Genomic DNA, 17,580 nt, shown 5'->3' on the forward strand with positions numbered 1-17,580 from the left:
GATAACTTGCAATATCTGAATTTTAGAAACAAAGAACAAAAAAGTGTACTTTGATGCAGCGAAATTCAAAACAAATGAAGATTGGACTTGGGAAGCCTTTCAATCTTCACTCCAATTCTACAATGTGCCCAAGATATGTGGTCTCTCAATCAATTCTATATGTATTTGTTCAAAGGAATAACCAAGTGTTTCTCTCTTAAGAAAAACTCAGAATCTTTTCTCCTTTTAATCACACACACACACACACACACACACACACACACACACACATATATATATATATATATATCTGCACTTAGGCGGTTACTTTATTTAATAACTCTTATTAAATAAATAACTGATTATCTAATTGGGTTAGCATTTTGGGCCAGTCCAATTGGGCTTTAGTGTGTGGCTTGGAGTGAGACCAAAAAGGACAAATAAAACTCTAGCTCCAATGGGTTTTGGACTTATCTGTCAACTCTTAATAAGCCCAAAATTACCATTAATTATATTTAATACCACTATATCAATATAATTTCACTCTAGGCCTTATAAATAAATTATATCCCCAAACTTTATTAAACATTTAACCCCTTCATAAAAATGTTCGCAGTAATAGAAAGTCATAATGTGTAACTGTCACTTTGAAGATTACTATATCTTAATCCTTGAGTGCCCGGTTTAATCCTTTAAGTTATTCATATATATTTTATGAAATCTAATTTCATAAAACATAAACTTTAGTAACTCTTTACTAAAGTAGTTAGGCCTAACACTCTGAATAACCAAACCCATTAAACTTATCTCAAGGGAATATTTTATATCTCTATAAAGAGACTATGAATACCATCTTGAGAATAAATGTTCTTTCAACATTACGTGGTTGCCCAACATACTGAGGTTATTGTCTATATCTCACTCTTGATATATTAAAACAACCTACATTTCATGATCGGGTTCACTATTCTCTTAGGATTGAGAGTTTATGTAAATGAGAAGTCATGATATTTATTATTCATTTGACAATCGTTAATAGAATAATGAATCTCACAATGATCCAGTTCAATATGTTTTATACACTTAAAACATATTAATATATCAACTAGAAGTTCCACTTCCATGATCAAGACAAATCATCTTAATTGACATGTTATAGTCTTCATAGATGAAATGTCCAATTTTATCACTGACTATGAACTAAGATTTTGAGTTTACAAAGAGCTTGTGATTTATATCTTCTGTGACTAAATCACATAAATCATATACTATGTGTAACGGTGAAGATTTGGATCCTAGGCCCAAATAGCAACAGGACTAAGGCCCAAAGAGCTTGGCACAATGAATTTGTAGAGAGTGGGCTTAAAGGCTGGGCTTCCATAGAAGAATTAACCCGCACCGTAGATCAACCTTAACAGGAAAGTAAAGAAAATTAAACTGTATGTGAAGAAAATTGCTCCTTGGCAAAGTCTGAGGAGAATAGTTATTGAATATATTCTTTTTGACTTGGTTACAATGTCAGTCCTAAGTTGCTGCAGTATCTTTTTCCACCATTTTTTCAGATCCCCTCCCTTTAGAGGGTCTATTCCATTCTACAACCCTCTTTAGATGATCTTGGCCCTCTAATTGTTGGTCGCCCAAGCTATCACTTAAGTGCTTGTCCCATTAGACCCCTTCCCAAACCCCTTGTGAGTTGCGTCAATCAAGACAACACTATTTAGGGGTTTTCTCCATATAAATGCGACCAAGAGGTTTGGTGGGAAGTATTAAATGGGGTGGCAGCCACCACCCCTTCAGTCAGGACTGGCCCTTTCCCCGATGCTCTTTCTCTTCATTATGACCTCTTCTAGTAACGTGCCACTGAAGTGGCCTTACCATCCTCGGAGCTATAGTGGCCTCCTCGGCCTCTACTATGGCATGTGGCCTAATCTCCTCATTGGATTTCTGTACCTCACAATAGCCCCTTAAAATTTTCAATTTTTCCCTCTTGTCCGAGGAGAAAAAGTGGGGTTTTGATCTTGAATGATTGGTTCCACACGCTTGCTTGTTTTTCCCACGTGAGAACGTCGCTTCTCGTGTTCTGTAACTGTTCTTGACGCTTTGGAGCCCGTAACGTTGCATTAAATGCTCCAATTGGCACTCCGTTTCCCACGTCCTACGGTGAGATGAAGATCCTTCGGCTAGCATTTTTCCTCGAATTTTGGGCGGGATAACTCCCACCCAATTCCGCCTCCTATAAAAGGTGCCTGGTGGGTTCATTTCTTCCACTTTTCGAAGCATCTGAATTTTTGAACTATCAAATTCTCAAACTCTCAAGAAGCTCCTAAAGCGACCCCCGCCTTTAATTTCATAAGTTATTTCCTTCTTAGGTTCTTTTCTCCTCGGCCCTCTATTCCTTATTTCTTTCCTCACAAAAACTTTGTACCACATTCCCTTGGGCGTTTGCCTACAGTACTGCCCTTTGGGTGGGTGGCATACTCATAGAAGGGAAGGGGAGGTTGTCATTCCTATGATAGCCTTCATAGAAGGGGGGATGAGGTTACCCATGGAGAAGGTTGCTAGAGACTGCTTTATAGCCCATAGGCTCTGCCCTCACCAATGCATGCCCAACCTGTTTAGAGACTGGCATGACAATCTTCACTACCGAGTCCAGGAGGGAGAGCCAGGTGGGGTACCATAGGTTTAGGTCCTTTAACATGGGCATTAGTTCTGTAATTTTGCTACTTTTTCGCTTCTTTTAGTGTTTTGTTTCTTTCCAATGGAGGGTTTCGTTATTCTGACCACAGTTTTGTTTCTCAGCTTTCTTTGCAGATAAAAGGTACGTTACCCCCAACATCAGTGTCGTCAATGTCGCCGATCTTAATAGAGTGTTGAAGTCTGAGGTGTTCATAAGTGCGGACAGATAGTTGAGTGCCGTGCACCTCATCCTCGGCTTTGAGCCCATATTAGAGATGTTCAAGGACGTGGGCCACGTGATCAAAGCTAGTGACCCTCACTTGGCTCAAATAGACGTCACTGCGCCCAGGTTCCTTGCTAGAGAAGACGTCGCTCACGTGGAACTGCCCTCCCACCGTCGCTCTAGAGAGAGGAAACAGTGTCCTCTCGCTTGTCACTTAAGGCGGAGATAGACCAGTCCCGCTCCCCCAAGCTCATCATTGTGCGCGTGGATAGTAGCTTCGTAGAATAGGATGAGATGCCACTGGACAATAAAAAGAAGGGATTGTACGACCTCCTCAAGGCTAGGGAGGTAGGCCCCAAGGATGCCTCAGGGTCCCAACCTCTCTTACCCTTCCCCCTCCTCCTCCTCCTCCTCCAATCAACGTTTTTGCTCCTGCTAGCCTGAAAAAGAGAAAAAAGGATAAGGAGGGGGAGTTGGTCCTTCAGAGGGATGGGGTCTCCCCCCCAAGCAGCAAAAAGGGACCAAGGGTAAGGGTAAGGCCTCCTCGGTCGAGAGCAAGGAGGAGCAGACTGTGGCTGAGGTGCGCCTTCAGAACCTAGCCTATGACCCTCGGGTGGAGTTGGATGGGTTTGCCATTCCATGGAACTTCAGCATTAGGGAGTTCTAGAAAGGGCACACCCACATTCTAGCCAAGCCTTGGAGCAGCCCCTCCTACTGTTGAGGGAAATGGATGCTCTGAAGCATGTGAGGCAGCTAGACCTTTTCCTATCCCGGAAGAGGGACCTTGCTTTGGTAAGTTTCTAGACATGCCTCACTAAGGGCACTTTCTTTCTTCTTCTTTTTTAACGTATTCCTCTGCTATTTTTGTGCAGGCTATCCAAGGGGTTTTTGTGGCGGAGGAGTGGGTCTAGGATGCCAGGTGTAAGGTTGAAATTTATCAACCATTTTGTTGGCTTTATTCCGTGCCAATTTGCTTGTAATTCAGCACTTAGAAACCCTGTATTTAGGTGGGATTCATGTAAGGGTACTGTGTGAGAGAGTGTGAAGAAATGCTTAAGACTATGCAGTGAAGCAAGGACTCATGGCTGGATCTCGCGGGTGGCTCACGGCTTGCAAGCCGCCAGATGATGCACACGAGTGAAGCATGCAGAGAAGATGAGTAGTCACGCCAGCTAGAGCACTACAGGACAAAAAGTCTAGTCTGGCCATTCTGTTTGCTTGCGGCTTGAACTCGCGACTCAGTCAAGTCGCGAGGCCAAGTCGCCAGCCAGCTTTGTTTGGAAAAACCTGACTCTTCGCATTCCATTCTCACTCTAGTATAAATACCCCTTATACCCACGAAATGTAGAGTTCTTCTAGAGAGAATTTTGAGAGAGAAACCCTAGAGAAAAACAAGATTGACTCATCCACAATCTTCACATAGAGACTCTTCAAATTCCTCTACTCTCTTCCTCTCCATTGTTACATCCTCGAGAGATCCATTGCCAAAACCTTTTCTCACCATACCTATATCTGTGAGAAGATTGTTTGGTGCTTTAAGAAGTAGTTAGGAAAGGACCAATTTCATATTAGTTGATACTATGGGCTATAGTAGAATCCGGTAAGCTATAGAAGAAATAGGCTCGACGCATCCTCGTTGGAGTAGGAGTTTGGAGGGCTCAGGTACATTGGGTAGATTAGGCTTGGAGGGTCTTCTACTGTCCATATATCCCAACTACATTCTTTAGTGGATTATTGACCGCTTGGAGGGCGGCAGAGAGGTTTTACGCCGAGGGATTCGGTTTCTTCTTCGATAACACATCGTTGTGTTGTCCTTGTGTTTGCATCTTTCTTCTCTTAATCTTTTCCATTTAATTTTTGCTGTGGATGTGATTTTATTTGGTTTTAGATTGTTTATCAATTCTGTTATAAGCCTATGGTCATTTTCTGACATACCTTGTTTGATATTAAGCTTGAATTGGAATTTTGTAATTTGGGGGGTCTAAACGTTCAAAGGTGTTTTACACGCTTTTTGAACTTTCAATTGGTATCAAAGCGGGTGCACTTGCTGTGGTTTAATTACCTAAGTGTGATCCTAGACCCCATTTGTTATGGAAAAGGCTATGCTGAATTGTGGTTTAAATGTTTGTGATAATGACTATGTGTATGATTGAAGGGTGTCCCAACAATGAACTCTTAGAGTTATTAAAAACAAAGAAACATGCGGGGATGTTTGTTCACACGCTGAAATATTTTGAAAATAAGAATCACATCTTACACAATAGTCTATGTGAGTCTAACTCTTTGATTAAGAAGTATAAAAGAAGAAGAAGAATACTGTGTGAGAAGGTTGATAATCTGAAAAAGAAAATTCAATCTAACAAAAGCATGGTAAATGAAGATGAATTTCTCTTTGAGGGTCAAGAATGCTTATCCCATGCTTGCTTATTTGTGCACACCTCATTGAAGCTATTTAATTCAAGTTTATGGTATCTTGATAGTGGCTGTTCTTGTCATATGATAGGGGATAAATCACTGTTTAAGTCACTCAAAGATAAGGTTGGTGACTATGTGACATTTGGCGATGGGAGTCATGCTTAAGTTCTTGGCAAAGGGACTGTTGAGATACCAGGATTACCTTTGTTGAAAGATGTCTCGTACATCAAGGGGCTGAAGGCGAATCTATTAAGCACCACTCAAATATGTGATAAGGACTTCCTTGTTCAATTCTCAAAGAAGGGGTGCATAATCATTGATGAAAAGGGGATTCAAGTCTTGGAGGGAAATAGGACAACCGATAATTGCTATGGAGTAGTTCCTATGGCACCCATCTCGTGCAGAAGTGCATGTGTTGACATGTTGGAACTTTGGCATCACAGATTTGGGCATGCAAATTTTAAACAAGTAGCTAAAGTATCTAAACTAGAAGCGGTTGAGGGACTTCCAAAGTTTGGAAAGGTGGAGAAGACTATTTGTGGTGCATGCCAAATGGGAAAGCAAACAAAGGCAAGTCATCACAAGGTGAATGTGATCGCTACCTCACGTTGTTTAGAGGTTCTTCACGTTGACCTAATGGGGCCTACAAGAACTGAGAGTCTAGGGGAAAAGAGGTACATTATGGTCATTGTTGATGATTTCTCAATTTACACTTGGGTTGAATTTCTTAGAGAAAAATTAGAAGCATTTGAAAAAATGGTAATTCTTTGCAAGAGACTACAAAATGAGAAAGGGGTTACTATTGTCAAAATAAGGAGTAATCATGGCAAGGAGTTTGAGAATGCAAAATTTGAGTCCTTTTGTGAGAAAAATGGTATCAAAAAGGAATTTTCAGCCCCCAAAACTCCTTAACAAAATGGGGTGGTTAAGAGGAAGAATCGGGTGATTCAAGAAATGGCAAGAGTTTTGCTACTAAACAAGCAAATTCTTCAAAAGTTTTGGGGAGAAGCCTTGAACACCTCTTGTCACATTGGTAATAGAATATTCTTCTGAGTGGGAACAAAGAAGACCGCTTATGAAATTTGGAATGGAAAGAAGCCGAGGGTGAAGTACTTTCGAGTGTTTGGAAGCAAGTGCTACATTCTAAATGATCGGGAGAATCTTGGAAAATTTGATGCAAAAAGTGATGAAGTCATTTTCCTTGGGTATTCTACTACTAGCCGGGCATACAGAGTTTTTAACAAGAGAACCAAGATGGTAATGGAGTCCATCAATGTTAAAATTGATGATGCCATAACCAAGGTAGAGATGGTTGCTGATGGAGAAGGACCAAACACTAATAAACCCACTGTTAAGGTCGGAGCTCTTGATATAGAAGTTGAAGGACCTACACCGAAAAAGGAATCAACTCCCATGAATTCAAGAATAGAAACAAGATCAATGTCAAGAACATCAAGTCCTCTCACTCCTCCGGAAGTTCAACCTTCCATCTCCCAAAATGATGAAGTCTTCACATCAAAGAAGCCATCATCAAGAGTGACTAAGAACCATCCGGATAGCAACATTATTGGATCTTTAGATAAAGGTCTTTGCCATTGCTATCTTGCCCAATTTGAGCCAAAAAGGGTAGAAGAAGCTCTCCAAGATGAAAATTGGGTTGAGTCAATGCATAAATAACTGAATCAATTTGTGAGAAATGATGTATGGGAACTTGCTCCAAGGCCTGAAAATGTTCATGTCATCGGCACCAAATGGATCTTCAAAAACAAGACAGATGAAGATGGAGAGATTATCTGAAATAAATCTCGATTCGTGGCTCAAGGATACTCTCAAGTAGAAGGAGTAGACTTTGGTGAATCCTTCGCTCTTGTGGCAAGACTTAAGTCTATTCGAATTCTTATGTCAATTGCATGTACTATGAACTTCAAGCTCTATCAAATGGATGTAGAATGCGCATTTCTAAACGGGTACCTGAATGAAGAAGTGTTTGTTGAACAACCCAAAGGCTTTGAGGATCCTCACTTCCCTGATCATGTGTTGAGATTGAAGAAAGCCTTGTATGGCTTGAAACAAGCTCCTAGAGCTTGGTATGATCGACTTACCCATTATCTCCTAGATAGAGGATTCAAAAGGGGGTATGCCGACCGGACTTTACTTGTCAAAAATGATGAAGATTATCTTCTAGTGGCTCAAGTATATGTTAATGACATAGTATTTGGAGCTACCATTGCTGATCGAGCTATAGAATTCTCTGAGGAGATGAAGAAAGAATTTGAGATGAGTATGGTGAGGGAGCTTACATTTTTCTTAGGCCTTCAAGTCAAACAAAAGAAGGAAGGCATATTCATCTCACAAGAAAAGTATGCTAGAAATATTGTCAAGAAGTTTGGACTAGACTCCAAAAAGCATGCCTCCACTCCCATGAGTTCGTCCACAAAGTTGAATGTTGATTCTTCTAAAGTAGAAATGAGTCCAACCTTATATAGGAGTATCATTGGGAGCTTACTCTATCTTACAGCTAGTAGACCGGATATTGCATTTAGTGTTGGTGTTTGTGCTAGATATCAAGCTGCTCCAAAGGAATCCCACCTAATTGTTGTGAAGCGAATCATACAATATATCAACGGAACTCCAAATTATGGGTTGTGATATTCAAAGGACTCAAATGCTTGTCTTGCCGGTTATTCAGAAGCAGACTGGGCTGGAAGTGTGGATGACTGTGTTTGTACACTGTATGATTTTGTGACTAAGGAGTTTCGTGATCTTCATCATGTGATTAACTGAAGAACTTTGCAGTTAATATCTTTCTCAAGCTAGTGACTAAGTTGCATACTATGATCCTTGCATCTATTAGTTAGTCACGTACTGAGAGTCGTGCATTAAAAGAAGAGATTGTTACTATTGAACAAGTCCAATTGTGTATTGGGGTAAGGGTTCAACTGTAAATTGGTGTAAGTTACTAGGATTCCTTTACTTGTAACCGCTTGTTGTGATAATAGTGAATTTTCGGGAGTGGTGACCTTAAAATCACTTGGTGAAGTTTTTGTTAGGATTAGTACCCTTAAATCCTATTGTATAATGCTATTTATGATATTGTGTATGACATTATGTATGAATTAATATTGTGATTGATAAAGTTGTTTTATTATAATCTAAAATAATGGTAACATGAATATTGGACATTATCGTATAGTCCATGAGATGCATAGTATGTGATTTATGTGAAAAGTCACAGAAGATATAAATCACAAGTTCTTTGTAAATTTAGAATTATAGTTCGTAGTCGGTAATGAAATTGAGCATTTCATCTGCGAAGACTATAACATATCAATTAAGATGATTTGTCTTGATCATGGAAGTGTAGACTTTTAGTTGATATGCTGATATGTTTTAAGAGTTAAGACATATTGAACTGGACCACTGTGAGATTTATTATTCTCCTAAAGACTGTCAAATGAATAATAATCTCACGACTTTTATTTACATGAACTCTTAATCCTTAGAGGATAATGGACCTGATCATGAAGTGTAGGTTGCTTTGATATATCAGGAGTGAGATCTAAAGTAATTGTCAAAACCTCAATCTGTTGGACAACCACATTTATTGTTGATGGAGCATATATTCTCAAGATGGAATTCATAGTCTCTTAATAGAGATATAAAATATTCCCTTGAGATAAGTTTAATGGGTTCAGTTATTTAGAGAGTTAGGCCTAACCACTTTGGTAAGAAGTTACTAAAGTATATATTTATGAAATTGGATTTCATAAATATATGATGAATAACTTTAAAGGATTAAACCGGGTACTCAAGGATAAGATGTAGTAATTGAAGGAGAAAAATCTGGTTTTGTATCTCATACAAAACACATAGCGGAAGCAACAAACAAGGATCTATTTCATTCATGATTGATAACGTGCACTACATAAATTTCAGAATTTAAGAACAAGATAGCGTACCTTGGTGTGGAGAAATTCAAAACAAAGATTAGAAGCACTTGGGAACACTTTTAATCTTCACTCCAATTCCACTTTACGCCCAAGATGTGTGGTCTCTCAATCAGTTTTTCAAAGGGAGAATGAAAGTGTGTCTCACACTCTCTCACACACCGTTTCTTTTTCTTTTCTAATCTCATCTGATAAAAATTCTGTATGTTTCTCCCTTTATAACTAACTGATTATCTAATTGGACTGGCCTATTGGGCCTTTCCAATTGGGCTTTAGTGTGTGGCTTGGAGTGGGACCAAAAGGGACCAATAAGACACTAGCTCCAATGGGCCTTGGGCTTTTCCGTCAACTCTTGACAAGCCCAAAGTTACCATTAATTATATTTAATACCACTATATAAATATAATTGCACTCTAGGCCTTATTAATAAATTATATCCCAAGACTTTATTATGCATACAACCCCTTCAATAAAATATTCGTAGTAATCCAAAGTCATGAATATAGACTGCCACTTTGAAGATTACTACATCTTAATCCTTGAGTACCCGGTTTAATCCTTTATGTTATTCGTCATATATTTATGAAATCCAATTTCATAAATATATACTTTAGTAACTCCTTACTAAAATAGTTGGGCCCAACACTCTGAATAACTAAATCCATTAAACTTATCTCAAGGGAATATTTTGTATCTCCAGGGAATATTTTGTATCTCCATTAAGGGACTATGAATTCCATCTTGAGAATATATGTTCCATCAATACTAAATGCGGATGGACTATGAATTCCATCTTGAGAATATATGTTTCATCAACACTAAATGCGGATGCCCAACATACTGAGGTTTTGACCGTAACTAATAGATCTCACTCCTGATATATCAAAGCAACATACATCTCATGATCAGGTCTATTATTCTCTCAGGATTTAGAGTTGATGTAAATAGAAGTCGTGAGATTTATTATTCATTTGACAGTCATTAGGAGAATAATAAATCTCACAGCGGTCCAATTCAATATGTCTTAACTCTTAAAACATATCAACATACCAACTAGAAGTCTCCACTTCCATGATCAAGAAAAATCATCTTAGTTGATATGTTATAGTCTTTGCAGATGAAACGCCCAATTTCATCACCGACTACGAACTAAACTTCTGAGTTTACAAAGAACTTGTGATTTATATCTTCTGTGACTTTTCACATAAATCACATACAATGCATCTCATGGACTATGATAATGTCTTAGTTCATTTATAGATAGTCTCATATAATTAAACAATTTAATTATTAAATACATGCCAATAAATTGGGTTTTAGGGCATAAACCCCAACAATCTCCCACTTGCCCTTAATGACAATTTATCATATATATGACACTTATTTCCCTTTAGAGTAATTCATAATCACTCTAAGGCAAGGCTTGGAAACAAGTTACAGCCAAATTTATTGCATAAATTATCTTTTCTACTACTACTATTTCTCATGTACTCATATCTCTCTAATGAGAAGATATCATTTACACTTAATGTGTATCTTCACCACCTAGAGTGAACACATATCTTGAAGTTCAATTTCATAATGTGTATCTTCACCACCAAGGATGAACACATATCTTAAAGTCTAACTTCATGAATCACAATCAAACTACGAATCAGTATTTGCACATTTAACAATAATCAAAACTTCACTTCTGTGGACAAGCATATAACACCTCATTCCCATAAGATATTTGAGTATATGCTTTACTCCCACTAACTTAAGTGATCTTTGATTCAATTGATATTTGCTTACTATGCCCACCGTAAAATAGATATTTAGCCTAGCATGTAGCATAGCATAAAGACTTCCTATCTATTTGATATAAGGAACCGTCTTAATATGCTCTTCCTTTTATATGTCTTAGGACCACAATCCTATATAAAGGAACTTCAAACTTAAAAAGAAAGAATCATTTCTTGAAGTATTATATGCTATACTTGGCTAGAATCTAATCTATTTAAGCAGTTTGAGATAGACCCAACATCCTAATTTTTGAATTATAACAAAGTTTAATTCTTAGGATGTGACCAGTCTTTCCCAAGTACTTTATATCAAACTGGACTAGACAACCAAAAACTCCATTGAACATCATTCTAAATGATTAGAATGTCATCAACATACATTAAGAAATTTATTATTCTATATAGTTTTTACACACCTAAGGACTTTTAATACTTGATCAAAATCAAACAATTTGATTTCTTGATCAAAGGTGATATTTTATGATTTAGATGCTTGCTTTAATCTTTAAATGGAATTTAAGCAACTTGCAATCGAAATACTACCGTTTCTTTGCTATGTACAAGTCTAGTTACATTATATAGAAGTCTTCCTCAAGATTGCTACTAAAAGAAGTTTTCTTGATATCCATTGCCATATTTCATCCAAATGAAATATAATGGACAAGAGAATCTAGATAAAGTCAAACTTGACTATTGGTGAAAAAATCTTTTCATAGTCGAATCATTTCGTTCTGAATAAATATTTTCACCATTAGTCTTGACTTTGAAGGTTTGCACCTTCAAATCTATCAATCTCAATTTTTCTTATAGACCTATTTAAGAACAATAGGCTTAATGCCATTGGGCTCCTCTATAAGTTCTAGACTTTAAATAGAATCTAATTCTATTTACATAACCTTGATCCAGTAATTCATATTTATATCATCTATTGCCTCTACGTAAGACCGAGGATCAAATTCATATCCTTGTGGAATGACTTCAAAAGTTTATTCCAAAAGTATGAATTTATATGATAATTGATAATCCTCCCACTACGATATTGTATCGGTGTATTAGCTATATATGTAGAATAATTTCTTGTGGTGTATCTAATACAACCATCTCATTTCTAAATGTATTTTATAGTTGTCTCACAATAAATTCTGACATTTTTCTTCTAGAACGATTCTATGTATAACTTTAAGATTATTCACATAGTCATCATCAAGAACTTTGTATTTGTACTTTACAAACATCTTTTATGACTACCAAAACAATCTTTTGAAATTTGTTTTGGATACACAACATAAACACACATTTTTCTACCTTTTGATCTCATTTTGTTAGACTTCCTTTCTAGCACAAGTACTGGACATCCCCAAAAGTGAAAGTATCATATATTAGGTTTTCACCTAATCCACAATTTGACAAATGTCCTAGGAACAAACTTTTGAAATCAATTTTAGAAAATGTATAGTAATACATAGAGTATATCTCCAAAAGAAATAAGGAAATGTAAATACTTATCATGTACTTTACTATTTCTAAAAGAGTCTTATTCCTCCTTCATATATGCACTGACTTAAAGAAGTCATTGAAACTATATTCCTTTACAATAAAGGAGCCCTAGATCATATTATCATCTAAATAGAATTCATAGATTGGGAATTTAACAAGATAATGGTTCTAAAAGCCCATCTTTCACCAATCTTGAATACCATTTAGATTAATAAGATCTAGACATAAGTGCCAAAAACTACAATACCAAAGGATGAAAACTTTCTCTTTAAAAAGTAAAACATGTAAATCTCCATCTAGAAAACAATCATGGACAAAACTTAGCTTTACCAAAACGGAAACACTTTCCTTTTGGTCATACTTTTGAGTCTAATTTCCTTTTAGCAACTACTAGGGCAAATAGCTTGCCCAACTGTTTGGTATTTTAATTCCTCTTCTTACCACCTTTTCCTTTTGGTCTAGGCTAAGAATTTGATTAAATCATATTGATCCTAGCCTTAGCTTTTAGGATGTCTTCCGTTGTGTAGAACTCACTCATCAATTCAGATAATATAAAAGAAATTTATTTTCAAAACAATCTGAATTGGTCAAATGATTCTAACAAGGACTTATGGATCATATCCATATGAGATTAACATTTAATCTCTACATCCAAGAATTCCAATTCATTTTAAAATGAAAATATTTTCATAAAATGATATAGAATCGGAACTACTTAAGCTTTTCTTGGCACTCAATATGACTTATATTAAATATCGTCTAGTAGCATGATATTTCATACCAAACATCTCATTTAGACTTAATACAAAGTCTAAGTCTAGTACTAACTCTTGCATCTCATGCTGTAGCACATTTGAGATAAAAGCCAATGTAACATATTAGCATTTCAATGGAGATTATGATCATATCATAAGCCATCTTCCATCAATGCATCATGCATAGGAAATTATGATAATGCTGAATTGAAACATATATATGTACTTCAGCTCCTTAAGCACCATGTCCAAAATTATATCTTAGTTAATGTGATTCAATAAAAAAATAGTTAGAGAACAAAAATTTATGGCAACTTCAATTCGAGACTATGAACATAATTACAGGGACATTATATTTTGCATCCATAACCATATAGTATAAAACCCGAAAAATATACTATACTAGGTGCAACGACAACCTAATCTCGCAATTAATATTCCTCAGCATAGAGTGAATACCAACCACTACGATCAGGCGAGAATTACTCTCATTATTAATGCTATCATGGTAACTCTTACCAAACAAAATAATTTGCCGCTATTTCTTTGGCCTCTAAGTGATAATAGCAAGAACTCAGCATAGAGGATATTATCAAACTTAGTTTAGTGTACACCATTGCCTAGAATCATGTGTAGCCACATTTCATCCCTTTAAACAGGCTTATTATGTAGTGCTATGATACAAAACACCCTCTGCATGGAATGCAAAGCTCGAGTCTAAGATAAGGTGTTTGATCAAACTACTATAAACCAAGAAATTCAATCCTGTAGTACCATGAAATAAATACTCTCCGCATGGAATGCTAAGCTCGAAGCAAAGACAAAGTATATATTTCACACTACTATGAACCAACAATGGAGGCTGTGAGATCCAACCCTTGTATCTCTCTCCCACTAGAAATTTTAAAACAAGTGGATTGTCCTAAAAACATTGTGATCTAATCACAAATTTAACCCTACACATCAAATGTGTTTAATTGTTTAAATTCGATGTGATGTTACTAAGTCACGTCACTTTAGTGTAATGAACATTCGCTTAATCACAAAGAAGTTTAACCTTGTAATCCGTGAAGTAAATACCCTCCGCATGGAATGCAAGACTCGAAGTCAAGACAAGGTATTTATTCACATTACAATAAACTTAACAAAAGGGTTATTTAAGCACTCCCACTCACTATTTGGGTTTTTTCTTAAATAATTGTGATCCCATCACAACTAATAACCTTGCACTTGTTCAAGACTCTAATCTCATTAGAATCACTAACTAAAAAGGAAGTCCTAAACTATTTAGGATTCCTTAAACACTAATGAATCAAAAATTAGTTATATAGAACTCTCTCCTTAATTTACTAAATAAAAGATTCTAATCTCATTAGAAACTATATAACTTTTTAATTAGAATTTTAATCTCATTAAAACCCTCTAATTAAAATAAATTAAGGACTTTTAATCATAAAACAATTTAGGACTAAGAGTTCTATTTAACTAACATCTTTGATCTCAGTAGGTCTTTTAGTTAGATAATGATTAATAAATATCCTTAACTTTTAAGGACTATAAAATTAATCATATAGCCTTGCTTTTATTAAAGTTTTAACACTTAGTCAAAAACAAGTGAAAATTCAAAATTCAGTGCCTTTGATCGATCGAAAGGAATTCTCGATCGATCGAGACTCGCAAAACTGAATTTTTTTCAGAATTTTCAGGTAACCGTTTTTGGCATCTTCATTGTTCTCCCATCAAAAACACTTTTTGATTTTATCAACGAAGATTTACAGATCAAGAACCATAATAATGCTAGACACGTGAAAAAATATAATCCTAATCTCATTAGGAATAAATTTCATTAAACTAGCATTAACGTATATAAATATATATAATGTAATAAAAACCTTTATTACATATAAAAATCCATATTATATTATATATAATATAATATACAAATTAATATATGTAATATATATTTATTACATTATATATATATATATATATATATATATAAAATTTATGGCCATCAAGAACAACAATGTACGGATTCTATAAGCAAATAGAATCCTATATCTATATGCATGCAAGTGGACTATATCCATGCAAGACAAATGACGAAGCCATGCATCAATTCCAAGTACAATATATAATATATGATAATTATATTATATTATATATAGTGCTATCAGATGGTGGAATTCTCCATATACGAATTCTATTTATTCATGGCCATAAAGCATTTGCATACAAAACCAATGCATTTGGACAAAAATCAATTCAACCGTGGGCCACCATTCTGTCTTATTCTAAACCAAGTAGTGCAACAAACTCAAGCAATGCATTAAGTCCAAGCCGTGAAAGAACATTCAAACCATGCAATTAAATTCCAAGTCATGCAATAAATGCCAAACGGTACAAGAAAAAGTCCAAATAGTGCATATATTTAACGGTTACAAAATAGTTACTTCATTAAATAATAACTGTATCTATGCAACCATAAAACCACGGCACTATTCACTTGATCTTCTTGGCATCATACAAGCACAGGACATTTAAATGCAATAGACATATTCAATCCCATATTAACATTGCAAGTCGGCACCATTATCTTTGAATAGTAATATGAAACATGACAGTTATTTCAATACCAATTAAATAACAATATATCATTGGTAACAATAACTTTATGCAATAAATTGAAAACACAAAGATAATGGTTTTCTCAAATTCTAAAATTCAATCACACGCTATACAATCATGATATGAAAACCTGGCTCTGATACCAATTGAAGGAGAAAAATTTGGTTTTGTATCTCATACAAAACACATAGCGGAAGCAACAAACAAGGATCTATTTCATTCATGATTGATAACGTGCACTACATAAATTTCAGAATTTAAGAACAAGATAGCGTACCTTGGTGTGGAGAAATTCAAAACAAAGATTAGAAGCACTTGGGAACACTTTTAATCTTCACTCCAATTCCACTTTACGCCCAAGATGTGTGTTCTCTCAATCAGTTTTTCAAAGGGAGAATGAAAGTGTGTCTCACACTCTCTCACACACCGTTTCTTTTTCTTTTCTAATCTCTTCTAATAAAAATTCTATATGTGCAATACCCGAAAAGAAAAGAAAAGAAAAATTAAAAGGAGGGGTATTTAAGTAAATTTGTTTATGGGGTCAATTGTTATAATTAAAATTACTAAGGGGTTTTTAGAAAATAAGGTTGAAACCCTAGTTTATATAGTCTAATTTAAGTCAGCGTATACTGACAGATGTTTTGAGGGAGGAGACTAGCCAAAATACTCAAGTAGAGAAGATTTGACTGCACAATTGAGGTAAGAGCCTAAGAAATCTCATTCTTTGTCAGATTTTGATTTTATATGGACTTAGATTTTTTTTTATGTGAGAATTTCGGCCAACAGTGAGACTTTCTGCATAATTTTCTTAAAGGAGTAGTACCGGATTGATGGAGTTAGAAAAAAAAATGCTTGATGAAAAGAAGGAACACCAACTTCTTTAGGATTTATTATTATTTGTTTATTGATTTGGTAGAGGAAGAATAGAGCTTCCATAAAGCTTGTGTCAGAACATCATTTGGGTGATTTGTCCTCATGCCAAAAGAAAGCTAGAGGCGGCAGGAGCAAATATATATATATATATATATATATATATATATATATAAATCCATAGAATAATTCCCTTGACAAAGCAATGTGCCAACGCCAGCTTCCTTTTAATTTTTTGTTATTATTATTATTATTATTATTATTATTAGTTCATTGGTTTGGTTATTGAGGCATATAGGGAAGTCAACAAGTGATCATGGAACATGGTCTAGGCGATGCTTTTAACCCTATATGACAATATGTATCCTAGGTTTTAATTGGAGGCAGTAGAGGATATATATACAAGGATTTTTACTTTGAGATAATAATAAAAAAAAGAAATTATTGGATAATTTTAGTAGTCGCTCTGTTGGTCGGATACCGTTATAAATCATTCTTAAATTATTTGATTATTGAGTGAATAGTACTTGCAAACTTGTTTTAGGTAATACCAAAGGATTTTAGAAGAAGTGTTAGGGAGAAGTTCCTTTTGGTACAACTTTTGGAGGTAAGTAACCTTATCCTAATTGGGTTTTATTTTGCTTATGTTAATGTATTTTTAACTACTAAAAATTTGTTTATAATTGTTACAATTTTATTTCTATTGTATCACAAATTTCAAAGTAAAGAATTATCACAAATATATCTAGTTACTGAATATATGATGTGTTTTGTTTAATTGTTTTTAGCCATACTGATTCAAAGTA

The sequence above is a fragment of the Castanea sativa genome, chromosome 3 (assembly GCF_040712315.1).
Source record: "Castanea sativa cultivar Marrone di Chiusa Pesio chromosome 3, ASM4071231v1".
NCBI classification, from domain to species: domain Eukaryota; kingdom Viridiplantae; phylum Streptophyta; class Magnoliopsida; order Fagales; family Fagaceae; genus Castanea; species Castanea sativa.